General features: G+C 37.8%; 1 pseudogene; it reads left to right on the top strand.

Moving 5' to 3' along the window:
* The first annotated feature begins 3,616 nt into the window (after positions 1 to 3,616).
* The window catches only part of LOC118902035, a 67,575-nt pseudogene continuing 56,201 nt past the window's right edge, over positions 3,617 to 14,990 (top strand).

Below are 14,990 nucleotides of genomic sequence, written 5' to 3' on the forward strand. Positions count from 1 at the left end.
GCTAGCACTATTCAAAGAAAGGTGGAGAGGGCATATTAATATCAGACCAGTATAATTTAGAGCACAAAATATTACCAGGTTACAGTGTCATTTCATAATGATTGAGGTCAATTTAAGAACGCATAAAATTTCTAGGCATTTATGCACCTAATAACAAAGTTCAAAACACAAGAAGCAAAAGCTCAGAGAACCAGAGAAGAAATAGACAAATCCACAATTATAACCAGAGATTTTTGCACTCCTATCCAATAATTGATGGATTAAGTAGACAGGAAGTCAATAAGTATGTAGAAAATTTGGACATTAGTACTAACCAATTTGATCTACCATAAAGCATCCCTGTCAACAGAAGCAGAAAACATGCTATCTTCAATTAAACACAGATTATTTGCCAAGACAGACTATATTCTGGGTCATAAAATAAGTAACAATCAATAAATAATTTCAAATCATGCATTGTATATTCTCTACACATCATGGAATTAAATTACAAGGCAATGTCCGAAAGATATCTGGAAACACCCACAAATAATTGCAATCTAAATAACATATTTTTAAATAGCCCACACACCAAAGAAATAATCAGGGGGATATGCAAAACTTTCAAGTGAAAAAAATGAAAACACAACATAAGAAAATTTCTAGGACCAAGCTACAGCAGTACTTAGAGGAAATTTATAGCAATACACATTAGAAGCAGAAAGTTGTCAAATCAATAATATTAGCTTCTTTCACCAGTTGGGAACATCAGTGGATGGCCCCAGACTCCTTTGGCAGTTGCCTTGGGCATTGCTTAGTACACACAGGACATGCTATTACTGCATTAACCAAGTCACCGTGTTTCAAGGGCAATTGGGCATCCTTGGCAATATGCCATTCCACCTGGGCACTAGGGTGTACCCAATCTGCTGTACCTACCAAACTGTCATTGCTACTCAAGCTAGGACATCAGCTTCCTGACTGCCAGGGGATGACAGGGGGTGACAATGCCTTATGATCCGGGATGTGGAAGACAGTGAGGACTGCGTCAGGCTTTTGCAGGCAAACCCAAATGTCTTTTCACATATCCTGACCTGCAAGGGCTTATTCATGATCATTCACCCTTCAGCTTCCCGTTGTCCAAGCCACAGGGTTAATCCCTTTAGAATAACCTAACTCTCAGTGCAAAACATTAACAGCCAGAGCTCGTGGGTGATTACCAGCCAAACCGATCATTGGCTGCTATGGTTCATTCCTGTTTCCATCCAGATGGGGTCAGTGTTGGGTTAAATAGTGGCTGCAGTTCACCTGGATGGATTTCCCCAACTAGATTTATTGTATCTCAGGCATCAGCGGAATTTCCCCCACTCCCTCCCTAAAACCCGCAGGAGCCACCACAGGTGTAGGGATGGGGGAATTTGGAGGTTCTACATACTCACAAAACCTAGTAGCACCCGAATTTCTAAGACTGGCGGGCAGGTTGCTCCCATACTGCAAATAGGCATTCCACTTAGGCAAAGTGGGAGTTTGAGGCATGGTGGAGGTGGGTGGATGGGACATATCCTCATCTCAGGAATCCCTCACCCTTCTTACGTTGTTCCTTCCTGAGAGGCTCTACGTGCAGCTGTGCTCTGCACACTGGGAGGAGCTGCCGCTTTCCGGGTAGAAGCGGTTTCTGTTTCCTTCGAGAGCTGAGACCAATGTCCTAGGGTTTCTCTCTCCTTTTGTTGTCTCAGCCACAGTGCCCAAGCCATACCTTTCAGAGTCACAGACATAGCTAACTCAAACAGCAGCCCTGCTTGGGAGATGCCCAGAGCTTTAATCTGCTTCACTAATATTTCCACCTTCTCAAAGGTGACCCCAGTCACCTTTGATCCCCAGTCTCACATGTGCCCTCTCTTTACCAGGTGGTATAAGGATGGAGGCAGTGTTCCAGGTGGGGAATAAAAATCCTCTAAAATCCCAGATCCCTACAAACTTGGACCTCTTTCACATTCTTGCACATTGGACAGGCTTACACATTAGCAATCACAGCTTCTGGGAAAATACACATCTTACCCGACCAAACAGCTCCCCAAAACTTTAGGGCAGTGCCTCCACCTTGAATTTTCTGTGGTTTCACTGCCCATCCTCTCCCTTGCAGATGTTCCAGCAAGTCTGCAGAGGGTCTTGCAGCAGAGGCAAGTCTTCATATGTTAACATTATATCATCAGGGCCATTTTGCTGATGTGGGGAAGGAGAACAGGCACAGGTCTTGGGCTACCATCCCACATGAAGGCAAACTGATCTTGTGACTCAGTGGCTAGGGGTCTACTGTAAAAAACACTTGATAGTTCAGTGCAGCATGGTATCCTCCTAGAACCCTGGACAAGGAATCTAAGTTGGTAGCAATGTTGAGCTCAGTCACATGGATGGGGACGCACTACCTTGTTCAGTTCTCAGTAGTTCATGGTCATCTGCCACAAGGCTTTTTCACCAGGCATCCTGGGCTATTGAAAGCACTACAGGCAGTGCATACGATAACCACTTGGTGTAGCTCTTGGATAGGTTCTCCTATTTCCTTAGGCCCTCCGGTCTATCTGGACAAACCACATTTGCTTCCAGGTTACTTTCACTAGACTCTTTACAGCCAACTGAGATAGCCTTCGGCTTTCCAGCTCCCTCTCTGTCTTGGATCTTTCTCACAGCCCATACCCATTCCTGGGATTTGTCAGTCTTCCCCAGATCAGCAATAGATCGCCCCACTTCATACATGGCTTGTCCCAGGACTAGACTCAGCATGGATACCAGTGTCCCATGCCTGGTGCTGGGGGCAAACTGGAGTATCTTAGCTTTCATTCCTGCAGTAAATGTGGCCCCATTAGGGCCCTCAAAAACTGGCCATAGATGGCCTGTCTCATACTCAGTTCCCAAAGAAGTTGATATACCTCCTCTATATATTACTAGGGCACCACATGCTCAGGGAGATCCTCCTCGTTGGGTCAAGTCTCCCTACAGGCTAGAATAATCCTATGTATAAGAATGAGTACCTTGAACCCACCGAGCACCATGCAGGCGCTGCAGGTGGCAGGATGGGTGGCGCTGTTGCTCATTTCCTCTGCCTCCTGCCAGTCAGAGAAATGACATCACACCCGGTATCCCGTAGCTGCACTAACCATGCTTGGAATCCATCCCTGGCCTTTTGCTGGAACTTGGTAGCTATCTCAATAAGCTCAGCAGAAGTATATTCTCTCATCGTGAATGTTTCCTGAGCTGGGGGCTGCCCCGCTGGCTGGAGTTGCTGTTGTCCTGCTTTTGCTTTCCTTCATATTAGGGGTTGGACTGCACAGCCAATTTGTCCGTTTCACTGTCAGTCACCACAGCCTCCTCCTCTTCACTCTCCTCACTTTCCCAGGGATCCCACCTCTTGGCGTCCCAATCAGGCTTTGTCACCAGAGCTCAGACCTGAGTCTGCAGCAGCTTGTGCCCTCCTAGCTTTATAAAACAGCACGATAAGGTCTCCAATTTATCATCTCACTCTCCCACATTGTATGCCAGCCTTGAAACTAGCAGAGCAGTGGACAGACACACGTCCTTCTCAAACCTCCGCATTCCTTCCAGCTTCTTAACTCAAGCTCCAGGCTCTAGTTGGGCGTCGATGGTGAGGCCAACTGCCCACAGTAGAGGTCAGCCCACCGCACAGCCATTCACCCCCTTCTCCGATGCAGCACACTCTGGGCAGTTCCTCAAACAAGCACATCAAGCCAGCCAGCGTTTTGGGGCATCCCCATCCTCACATGGTGGTCCACAAGTGTCTAATATACGGGCCACACCTCTCCACAGAGAGTCGACGGCCAACTTAGGATTTCCCCCATGGATGCCTCTGTCCCAAGGCCCATTTCTTCCACCTTCTGGCTGGCTCACCAATTGTTGGTTCCAAAAATGGCCCTTGTACACAGAGGGCAAGGAGAGACTGAAGAAAGAGGCAGATCACTTCAGATGGGCAAGTGGCAGGTTTAATAAGCAAGGGAACTTACATACAGGGCTTGTCTTGGGTGGTCCCACGATGAGTAGATCTCCACACTCGTCCACCAGAATCTTATACAGAGATCTTAACTGGGTTCAGTCTTGTATACCATCCAGATGATCTCAACCCCACTTTACGATCTCAAGGTTGTGTCCTTGGGGCAGCTTCTAGTGTGGGAAAGGCAAGCAGAAGGCACATTCCAAGGAGAGGAGAGTAGGTAAGGAGACTCTGACTGAGCAGGTCAAGCGCACAGGTCAACACCTCAGTCACATCCTCTGGATGACCTCTTCCAGCAAAAGAATGTGAGCTTTCAGTGATGTAGAAAGAACATGTTCTGGAGGTCATGTACAGCAGGGTCACTATAGCTAACACTGTATTGTATACAAATAACACGCTTAAATACATGGAGAGGAAATTAACACTTCAGTAGGGTTTGGGGATAAATTATAAACTACCTACAGTGAGAGGTACTCAGTGTTAAGAAAACTGTAATAGACCATAATCATCTAGACCAAAATCGTCTAGGAAAAGTTGTACAGAAATTAAATGTAATCATAGTATACTGCACAGCTCAACTGTTAAATAATGCTCACATAATCATAATATTAATTATCAATTTAACAAAAACTATGGGTATGACTATACTGGTAATGTAAAGGACACATGTACAAAGGTGGATAAATAAAAAACCTGCAGTAGGAAGTCAAAAGATACATCTAACACTGGAAAATCAAGAAATAAGAGAATAATTATGTTATTCATTATGTTATATATGTAATATGATATTAACAAAATACAGGAATAAAACTTGTGTAAAGGGTTTATTCTGAGGAGCAGAGATTGAGTGTTGTTGCTGTGTAAAAGTATTTAAAAAATTTTTTTTCCTACTATAAACCCTGTAGAACTATTTGACTTAAAAGAATGCACATATATAGATGTGATAAAAATAAAATTAAAATGGGAAGAGGCTAGCTCTGCATAATATACTGATCACAATGAATAGCACTACAGTTCAATGCTAATGGTAACAAAAGTTTAATAGTGTCAAAGTAAAAATAATTTTGAGGTTTACTCTGGAATTATAAAGTTACTAAATCATTGGCATGGAAATGATAGTAGTTGTCTCATTAGGTCGTTCTCATAAGATAGGCAATTTCTCCAAAGTCGGCTTCTCTCTCTCTTTCTCTCTCCTTCTCCCTCTCCCCCTTCTCCCTTAACCTGTGACATCCTGATAAGGAGTGTTTAACCTGCATTCTCAGAAACGTCTACATGTTACACAAAAAGAGACTACCAATCTCTTTGCCGCTAGGCAACTGTCAGTTTTCACTAAGTCCAATTATCATTGGGTCCCATTCTAAGTTAATTTGTTACCTGATTTGTTTCACTACATTTTCAGACCTGTTTTACTTGCTCTTATGACAGATTTATTTCCGCCATTTTAGCAGTTGGATTGAACTGTGGAAGGCAATTGATTATTGAGGAACGGTAACTCAGCTACACAGCAGCGCCATCTTTTGGCCTTCGAAGGAAAATGATCCAAACTTGTCAATTTTGAAGTCTGTATTTCTGGTATGTTCACTATGTGAATCACATTTGCAGTGTAATTAAAGTAAGAAAGTGGCTTCAAAGGGAATGAAATCAACATTTTACATGAGCTAGGATACCCACAAACACAGATCTTTTGAAAGGAAAAAAGAATCTATATTTTATTCATTTTACACAAAGTAATATTTTAATAAATATTACTTTAGAAACTGTATACCCTTGGGATACTTAATTTCTTTGTTTCTACTTATGAAGTGAGTATGCATTAATTTTGTATGATTCTTTAATATTGAACATTTAAAGTTATTTATACTTTTGACTTATAAAAAGACTTTCCACAATTTACTTATTTGTTGAAATACAGGTCCCAAGATACTCTTTCTTCCACTTATGTTGCAATACATTTTTTTCCCAAATATTCATGATTTTAATATATATTTATCAAATATTTCTATCTTTCCACATCCTATTATCAAGTGTCTCCTGAAGAAAATTTGCAGGAAGTGCAAATCCTATGAAAACTAGATTTTAAGTCTGTGTAGAGAATAAAACACATGTTATGTCTGTGAATATCACTTTATTTTGCCATTACTAATTTAGTTACAGAAACTAAATATATAAAATAAACAGAATGGAGCATCAGAAAATGTTTTATTCTGATCTTAAAAATGACTAGCTAGATACAGGAGAGAGGTATTGCCATCTTTGTTATACATAGAGAAATAGTTTCTAATTTTGATCTAAAAATTGCCTTTCTAACTCACATAAATGTTTCTGGAGTATTTTTTATACTGTTAAAATTTGTACCGTGGTTTCTTTAATTTCACCAAATAAAACATTGTGACATTTAAAATCTTTTTAAAATTATATTTTCCCACTATAACCTTTCAGTTTTTCTACAATTTTATTGTACCTATGTGTGTAAAGCCTTAAGAAATGCTTATTTCCACAGTCCTAAGGAAAAATACTTTTTCTACAAGTCTTTTTAATTAAAATTAATCTTATAGTATAAGCTTAACATATTTATTAATAACTTTTTCTCTCTTCCTTCAAGTCCAGTGTGTCATTTAGACCACTGAGTTGGATAATATTCAGAAATAAAAACATAAAACAGTTAAGTGTATTTTTTTTTTTTTTTGGTCATGCTGCATGTCTTGAAGGATCTTAGTTCCCTGACCAGGGATTGAACCTGCTCCCTAAGCAATGAAAGTGCAGAGTCCTAACCACTGGACCATCAGGGAATTTTCAAAACAATTAAGTATATTTTCAAGTTATCTAGATTTAGATCTAGATCTGTGCTGGTTAGTGTAAATAGCCACGAGCCTTAAGTGACTGTTTAAATTAAAATTAAATAAATGTTAAAATTCAGTTTTTCAGTCACACTAGCCACATTTCAAGTGCTCAGTAGCTACAAGTGGCTAGTGGCTTGGACATTGAAGATAAAGAATATTTCTACCCTCACAGCAGTACTCTTGGACAGCACTGATGACTAGTCATATATGAAACATTATTATCTAAAATGTTAGTAGAAATCTAATGGTATGTCAGATTTTCAACAACAAGTTGAAGTATTTAAGACCTATAAACCTTTAAATAGCTATTTTTAAAATAATGGTAAGCATTCAATAAACAATTGGGCATTAAGGTTTTAGCAATTGAAGAAATTAAGCTTAAATCTTATGCTACTTTTCTGTATTATAATTTCCAAAGCTTTTTTTAAAAAAAATCAAAGAACATGGATATTTCAGATAAATAAAGCACATTTTCCTTTATTAAATGACAATTGCTTTGTTTAAAACTTTGTGGCAAAAGTTAGTTATAAGAATTTCAAGTCAAATAGGTAGTTTTTCAAAGAAACTTGCTAAGGACTGCCTGAAAAAAAATTCATTGTATAAAAAAACTCTTTACCTTCACAAAACATCTCACTCAAACCATAAGCACAGGGGTAAAAAATTAAACAGAACACTGTTGATTGTGTTAATTGGGGAGGAACTCTAGGCGTCTTTTTGATTCAGTGTGCTTTTATTTGTTACATAAAGTTAATGAGAGGTTGAGGGTTGGTTATTCCCAAACCACACGCAAATTCTAAATTACTGGTGTATGAATATATTTGAGGTCTTTGGCTTCCCTTGCTTTCCCTTCCCTTGATTTATACGATCAATTTCTACATGTGTGTTTAGATTCTGTGTTTTCCTATGTTATGCTTCTTCTTTGTACACATGGTATATGTGAGGTGCAGTGGGCAATACTTGGGTGCCCATCCAACCTATAAGTATCACCCCTTCCTATGCATGGAGATGTAGACTTGGCAGCCATGTTCTTGTTATATGGCACCATCACAGTCAATTGTACTAGGGTTATGCCAGCTATGTACACTGAACATAAATTAGGTCCACCAAATAATCTCTCTTAGATTTGAAAACAAACTCAGAGATAGTTACTGTTTCCTGTGTCTGGCTAGGACTCTGGAACAAGAATTTTGGTATACTGACACCTAAAAAAAATTCAGTTTCTGATACAAATAATAACATAGTCAAATAGGGATCAAGAAGACAATATACTAGGTTCTTAAAATAATTCATTATCTTAAACCGCGTTAGTCAGTGTAATCTCAGCTATGCTACAGTAGCAAATGGCCCTACAATATTAGTGGGTTTAGCAATATTTCATGCTCAAGATTGTATCCATTTCAGGTCAGCCACAGCTCTGCTTCACATTCTCTGCATTTTGGGACCTCGACTTAAGTAGCTAGCTGGAACATGACAATCTCACTGTAGCAGGAAAAGTATTATCAGAATGCATGATTCCCCTTATTTCTTCTGCACAGAAGAGGCACATACAACTTCCACTCATATTTCAGGGGATAAACCCTGTCGTATTGCCAAGACTGATGACAATGGAGTGAAAAAAAAAAAGAAAACGATTCAACTTCCAGATAGAGACCTGTAGGCAGGAGTGAAAATATATTTAGAATCTACTTCAAGGCTCTTCCTAGAGACTTAATACATACTTACCTTGGATCCTTGAAGACTTCCATAATACAGATATCAGAAAAGATTTCAATTTTTTAAAAATATGCATTTTTTCTTTTTTTTCTTGCGGTTATATTTCTACAGCATAAAATTTATTATTTAACCTGTTTTAAGTGTTCTGTTCAGTGGCATTAGGCACATTCACATTGTTGTACAACACTTTCCACTGTTCATCTCCAGAAGTTGTCATTTCCCACAACTGAAACCATATACCTGTTAGTTACTAACTAACTCTCCATTTCCACCTCCTTCCCCTGGTATCCACCATTCTACTTTCTGTCTCTATGAATTGATTATTCTAGGTACCACATATAAGTGGAATCACACATATTTGTTATTTGTACCTGGCTTGTTTCACTTAGCATAATATCTTCAAGGTTTACATGTTGTAGTATGTGTCAGAATTACCTTCCCTTTTGTGGCTGAATAATATTCTATTGTACGTATATACCTCATTTTGTTTATCCATTCATCCGCCAATGGACACTTGGGTTACTTCCACTTTTGGACTATTGAGAATAATGTTGCCATGAACATGGGCATGCAATAGCTTTTGGAGTCCCTGCTTTCAATTCTTTTGGGAATATACATACAAGTGGAGTTGCTGAATTATATGGTGATTTTATTTTAATTTTTTGAATTCTATCTTATCACCATTTTCCCCAGAAGCTGCACTCTTTTACTTTCCCACCAGCAGTGCACAATGGTTCCAGTTTCTTCACATTCTTGCCAACACTTGCTACTTCCTGTTTTTGTTTTTGTTTTTAAATAACCATACTAATGGGTATGAAGTGATATCTCATTGTAATTTTGACTTGCATTTTCCTAATGTTTAATGAATGTTGAGCATATTTTCCTGTTCTTATTAGTTATTTGTATGTCTTTTTTGGAGAAAAATCTATTCTAGTCCTTTGTCCATTATTCAATCAGATGGGGTTTTTTTGGTTGATATTGAGTTGTAGGAGTTCTTTAGTTATTCTGAATATTAATCCCTTACCCCATATATGATTTGCAAATGTGTTCCTCCATTCCATGAGCTGCCTTTGCATTCTGTTGACAGCATCTTTTGATGCACACAATTTTAAATTTTGATGTAGTCTAATTTATATATTTTTCTTTTGGTGCCTGTTCTTATGGTGTCATGTAAAAAAATTACTGCCAAATTCAATGTTGTGAAGATCTTCCCCCATGTTTTCTCCAAGAGTTTTATACTTTTAGCTCTGACATTTAGGTCTTTGATCCATTTTGAGTTAATTTTGTATATGGTGCAAGGGAAGGGCCCAATTTTATCTTTTGATTATGAATATTCAGTTTTCCCAACACCTTTTGCCAAAGACGTTGTCCTTTCCCCATTAAATGGTCTTGGCAACCTTGTTGAAAATAACTTGACCACATGTGCAAAAGTTCAGTTCTGGCACTCTATTAACATTCCATCAGTCTATATGTCTGTCTTTTAACTAATATTACGCTGTTTCAATTAGTCTGGCTTTGTAGTAAGCTTTTAAATCAGGAAGTGTGAGATCTCTTTGTTCTTCTTTTTCAAGATTGTTGGCTATTTGGAGTCCCTGGAGATCCCATATGAATTGTAAGATGGACTTTTCTACTTCTGCATAAACACTGGGATTTTGATGGTAATTGCATTGGATCTGTAGATTGCTTTGTACAATATTGGTATCTTAAGAATATTTAAGTCTTTCAATCCATGAACATGGAATGTAGTTCCACTTATTTGTGTCCTCTTCAATTTATTTCAGCAAAGCTTTGTACTTTTGAGTGTACGATTCTTTCACCTCCTTGGTTAGGGTTATTTAAGTATTTTATTCTTTTTGATTCTATTGTAAATGAAATTGTATTATTAATTTCCTTTTGGATTGCTCATTGTTAGTGTTCAGAAATGCAAGTGATTTGTGTGTTTTGATTTTGTATCCTGCAACTTTGTTGAATTCTTTTATTAGTTTCGACAGTGTTTTTGTTTGTTTCTGATGTTTGTATAGGTATGTGTGTAACTTTAAGGTTTTCTACATATAGGATTATATCTTCTGCAAACAGACAATTTTGCTTCTTCCTTTCCAGTTTGAATGTCTTTTATTTCTTTGTCTTGCCTAATTTCCTGGCTAGGACTTTCAGTACTATGTTGAAGAGAAAAATAAAAATCAAGAATTCCTGTCTTGTTTCTGATCTTAGAGGAAAAGTTTTCAGGTTTTGAGTATGAGTTATGATGTTAACTGCAGGTTTATCATATGTGGCCTTTATTATGTTGAAATAGTTTCCTTCTATTACTAATATGTTGAATTTTTTTTTTAAATTAAATTTATTATTATTATTATTAATTTTATTTATTTATTTATTTATGGCTGTGTTGGGTCTTCGTTTCTGTGCGAGGGCTTTCTCTAGCTGCGGCAAGTGGGGGCCACTCTTCATCGCGGTGCGCGGGCCTCTCACTCTCACGGCCTCTCTTGTTGCGGAGCACAGGCTCCAGACGCGCTGGCTCAGCAATTGTGGCTCACGGGCCTAGTTGCTCCGTGGCATGTGGGATCTTCCCAGACCAGGGCTCGAACCCGTGTCCCCTGCATTGGCAGGCAGATTCTCAACCACTGCGCCACCAGGGAAGCCCTGTTGAATGTTTTATCATGAAAGAATATTGAATTTTGTCAAAAGGTTTTCTGCATCAATTGCAATGGGTTTTTGTCCTTCATTCTGTAATGTGGTGTACTATATTAATTGATTTTCACGTGTTGCAACATCCTTGTGTTCCAATAATAAATTCCACTTGGTCATGGTATATATTTTTTAAAATATGCTGTTGAATTCAGTTTGCTAATTTTTTTGAGAATACATTTATTTTTAATTCAACAACAACCACAAAAACCATATAAAATATGTAACTCTTTCCATATAGCAAATGTCTTTTAAGGAAAATATGAGGTCCTTAAATATTGATATTTGAGATAATAGATAATATTTTACTCTCTTTTATTCTGCTTTCCTCACTGCAGCCAGAACATTTTATCTAAAGTGTAAGCCTTATCATATTATTCTCTGTGGTATATCACTTATAAAAATGGTCTCATTTCTTCACAGCTCCTGTATCTACACCTTTTAGAATGTGTCATTATAGCTCCTCCTATCAAAGAGGGAGTGTATTTCTCCACCCCTTGCATCTTAGCTGGCCTTGTGACTTGCTCCGGCCAACAGATTGTATAAGAAATGATAATGCACCAGTTCTGAATCCATGTCTCCATAGTCCTTGTGTGCTTCTGCTACTCCTCTTAGGACCTCTGTCTCTGCCATGGGCTAGAGATAAAAGAGTATGGAGCATAGCTGAATCAGCTGAGTTACCCCAGCTGAGGCCCCAGACAGGTAAGGGAGCCTAGACAAGATCAACAAAGCTGATTCTCAGATGATAGAAGGTGCGTGAAGAATCTCAGCCAAGATCAAGAACAGCAACAAAAAAGGCATCATTTCATCTTAATTAACTTGTTGACCTGTAGAATCTTAAGAGAGTCATTTTTTTAAGCCACTAAGCTTTTGGGTGATTTCTTGGGTAGGATTAGTTAATTCATTTTTCTACTTAAACTCCTTCAATAACTTTCCATTTTTTTAAGGAGAAAATCAAATTAATTAAAATAGCCTAATGCATAGTAGAGGCTTGATAAAATACATTTGGATTAATAATTAAATAATTATCTTAATATAAGCTGCTTTTGTTATCTTTAAAATATAAGACATTCAGAAAGATGAAACTGAAAAAGAAAAGAGAAGCTATTTCTCTGATGTGCATAGATAATTCTAAAGTAAAATAATATGTAGCATTATCAAGTAATAAAAAAAATTTCTCCTGTGTATTCAGTGACTGGAGAGAAAATAGTCTGCCTTAATTCCATGAGACCTAATACTTTACCTTATTAGTATAGAGAATGTATCACTGGAAACCAGAATAATCTCATCGTTATAAATGGCAGCTGGGCCTTCAGTTACACCTACTCCCACACACATACAAGTTGTGCCTATGACTTTTTGAATTTTCACAAATAATCAATTTTTTGGCTGACAAAATATTCAGTTCCTATGAACCAGAAGTTGAAAACTTTCCTGAGTTAAATCACCATCTTCATGATTAAACCTTTCCCAAAAAGTGTTGATGGACCTGCCTTTTGTACTTACAGTTAGATAGTGCTTAAAATGAAAACAAAGTAAATAAGTATTTCTTACTATGTTTACATAATTTACAAAGTTGTAGATAGAAATTCTATTATCCTGTTAGTAATGTACTATTGGCACTTAATTGGTAATTTGGCCAATGAATGAATTCTGGTCAAATAACTGAGTTAAATATTTAGGACAACTGATATGATATAATGTCAGTAAGGCTAAAAATGAAAAAAATGATTAAAACCGAACTTTATTTTCTTCTTTCTGTGTTTGCTATTCTCAGTTAATAAATAGTGTCATCATGTTAGAAATCCGGTTAGTTTTGTTAATTCCTCATTCTCATTCATTCACCATTTTCAATCACCAGGTAATATTAATTATGCCCTTTATATACTTCTAAAATCTACCTTTTCACCTCCATGGTCATTGTAATTTCTCTGAATTGAGCCACACTTTCCTACTTGATTATTGAAAACTATAAGTTCAAACCACTAACACCAAGTTGGCTGTCAATTAAATTTCCCAGTTCTATTCCTATTCTCACTCTCACAGACGTCTATTTCATAACCCCCAACAATATCTGCATCTCCATCTTCACTCTTAACTTATGACATTGCTCCCTTTCTCCTTGAAAAAATAAAAATAATTAGAAGACAACTTCTACTTCCTTCCTCCATTTCATCATCCCACCTATAAACTCTGGCCAGTGTATTCTACTTTCTCTTCTGTTGTTGTGTATATCAGTTTCCTAAGGCTGCTATAGCAAGATACCACAAACTATGTGTCTTGAACAACAGAAATTTATTCTCTCATAGTTCTGGAGGCTAAAATGTGAGTCACGATGTTTTGTCCTTGGGCTGGTTCCTTCAAATGATTGTGAGGGAAAATCTCTTCCATGTTTCTTTCCTGACTTCTGGTGGTTTGCTGCCAATCTCTGGTATTTTTTTAGCTCATAGGTATCAGTCCAATCTCTGCCTTCATGTTAGGATGGTATTCTCCCTGTGTATTTGTCTTTGTCTAAATTTCTCATTTTTATAAACACACAGTTATATTGGATTAAGGCTCACTCTAATGACTTCATCTTAACTTGATCATCTTCAAAGACCCAATAGCTCTAAGCATACATCATCTATACTCTTAGCCAAGTTAAACTCTCTCTTTATGATCTTCATCCTAACCCCTCTCACTTATTCAAGGACCTCATTTTCTTATGCACATTTCCTGTTCTTCACATCCAACTTCTCCTTCTCTAATAGGTTGCCATAATCATATAACCATGCTATATAACATTTAAAAAATAGCTCTTTAGACATCTGATTTTAGCCCTACTTGCTCTTGGACGTTGTCATCCCTGTCATTACAGCAAGAAAAATTGGTGGGCAAACTGAAAATCAATGACTTAACACTTAATGGAACCCTTAAATGGTCATTTTAATGAATTGCCTGAGACTAAGGATGGACAGCATAAGACTGAGAAATTCTTGGGGATTTCAATCTTAGGAGGCCCCCAGACTTTCATGAACTTTACACCAAGGAAATCCATCAGTCCCTCAGAGTAAAGCTATGAGAATGTTCCCTCATGGATTTTTCAGGGAGAGAGAATGAGTAATCCCATATTTGGAGAATTTCATTCCTTCACCCCAGGCACCTTTAGCTTTCCTGTCTCACCTGAGAAAGGAAAAAACAAAAACACCAAACATAGTCAAAATGGATTAGGACTTCATGGAAATAAACTGGGAACACTGCAGCCAGATAAGGGTGTAAAGGACAAGGGTTGAAAAAAGGTATATCACTGTGGAAACAGTGGTGAAAGTCACAGCCCTGAGACACAGACCCACTACAACAGAGATTCAATAGAAGAATTGTAGAATAATAACCCTTCCTCACACATTACACCTCACCAATGAGGGTCTGGTATATTAACAGTGGGTTACAGCTGAATGAGCTGCAAAACACAATCTCTCCCTCTCAAGAGGAATACAAAGGGAAACCCAGACGAAAGAGGAGAAGGAAAAAACAAAACCACTAAAGTAATTTAAAGCTTCTGGCATCTATAGCTATAGCAAACATTAAACACAGTCTAACTCTTAACTAGATTAGAATAAACTCTCAGGCTAAGGGCTTATATACCTCAGTACCCATTGCCCAATACAACATGTCTAGGTTTTTTAAAAAACAAAATTAAAACGTGTCTAAAGGAGAAAAGAAAAAAGCAGTCAGAAAGATGAAGTCACATCAGAAACAGACTCAGATATGACACAGATATGGAAATTATA

This window comes from Balaenoptera musculus, chromosome 10 (assembly GCF_009873245.2).
Source record: "Balaenoptera musculus isolate JJ_BM4_2016_0621 chromosome 10, mBalMus1.pri.v3, whole genome shotgun sequence".
NCBI classification, from domain to species: domain Eukaryota; kingdom Metazoa; phylum Chordata; class Mammalia; order Artiodactyla; family Balaenopteridae; genus Balaenoptera; species Balaenoptera musculus.